Source organism: Sorex fumeus, unplaced genomic scaffold (genome assembly GCF_029834395.1).
Source record: "Sorex fumeus unplaced genomic scaffold, SorFum_2.1 ptg000044l, whole genome shotgun sequence".
In the NCBI taxonomy this organism is placed as follows: domain Eukaryota; kingdom Metazoa; phylum Chordata; class Mammalia; order Eulipotyphla; family Soricidae; genus Sorex; species Sorex fumeus.
Window position 1 is genome coordinate 28,706,791 of NW_026606101.1, and position 1,710 is coordinate 28,708,500.

Genomic DNA, 1,710 nt, shown 5'->3' on the forward strand with positions numbered 1-1,710 from the left:
AAAGCTCTCCTTGTCTGTGTGAAAACCATTAAGAACAGAACTAAGTGGATTTTGTTTTACCACCACCATCACCATCACCACCCTGTAAATATATTTTATTCAGTAAGTATATCACTATTGTAAATTTTGAAATTTATTGAGCTGTTTCAAAAATATTTTAAATATTTGTGTGTGAATTGAAGTCAAAAATAGTATTACATCTCTTATAAAACATCAAGAAATGTTCTTATGTGTTGATTACAGGAACATTCCTAGTATTATCACAGTGTTTCAAGTGCAGGACCTTTTCTAAACTTGTGAGTTTTTAATTCACATCCCTTTTCTCCGAGAGTTGGATAGCACATTCTTTTCCATGGGCCTTAATTCATGCCTATGATTTTTTCAAATTATCACACATCAAAATGAAAAAGTATTGTTAAAACAAAACTGAATACATCCCAAACTGTTTTTTTTTAAATTTTTATTAGTGAAGCACCATGAGGTACAGTTTTAGACTTACAAATTTTTGAGCTTGGGTTTCAATTATACAATGATCAAGTACCCATCCCTCCACCAGTGCCCATTTTCCACCACCATGGATCCCAGTATCCCTCCCACCCCCCATCCCTCCTTCCCACTCTGCCTCTGTGGCAGGGCATTCCCTTTTGTTCTCTCTTTCTCCTTTTGGGTGCTGTAAACATTCCAAACTCTTAAACGAAGAGGAAATATTTCTTAGTTAGCCTGTCTAATGGGATGAAATATAGTCTAATGAGAAAGAAGCTATGGCCCAGGGCTTTGCTGTTTATTTACCAAAGACGATTGAGTGCTTGAAATGATTTAATACTTTTTAAAACTTCTCTCTTCTATTGATAATATTTTAAACATATTGACTAATCAACTATGCTATTAAAATAGCCCTGCCTGTTAATTATTCATTTTTAAATGTGGCTACTAAAATTTTTTGAGTATTATTTTAATTCAAATTATACCGGACAGTATTTGTCTAGAGGTTAAATAAATGGGTTTTATGAGAAGTTCTTGATTCTCTTGCCAGCAACAGTTTGGCTCTGGATAAGACATACAATCATAAAAGCTCTCAGTTTGTTCATCTGTGAAATGGGGATAATAACACTTCCCACTTACTGACGTCATAAGGAAGTAACTATAAGGATTAATAACCTAAAGCTTGTAAAATGCTGGACTCTTTGGATCTTCCAGAGTGAAACTAAGTTTTTAAAAATTTCCCCGGAGACTGGTCTATGTGAATAAACAAATAGAATGCATGGGAAAACACCCACACACTCATATAGTTCATATTTTCCTTTGGTGAATTTATAGTTGGCTGCAAACAACAGGGTAAGAAAAAAGAGAATCACAGGCTAAAACATGCCAGTTCACCACTGCTAGATTCAGCTAATCTTTGTGTGTCCAAGTCCCATGAGTCAAATTTTTAATATTGAGCTGATAATGATTGCTGTTGGGACTTGGGGTATTATACGTGAAAGATTCAAGATCAACATATTTGAATAAATAAATAAACATCCTTCCCTCTCTGATTTATTTTATTTCCTTTGCACCTAATAGGAAAGAGTTGTACGCTGATGCTCTCTTCTCAGTAAAAGTTACACAGGCAGCCATTCTGCCAAGGGAATATTTTTACCCTGTGCTCATGGTTAAATCAAGTCTCTCATTTTCCCCATGATTTCAGAGCAAAAGTATCCTAAAGCAGTC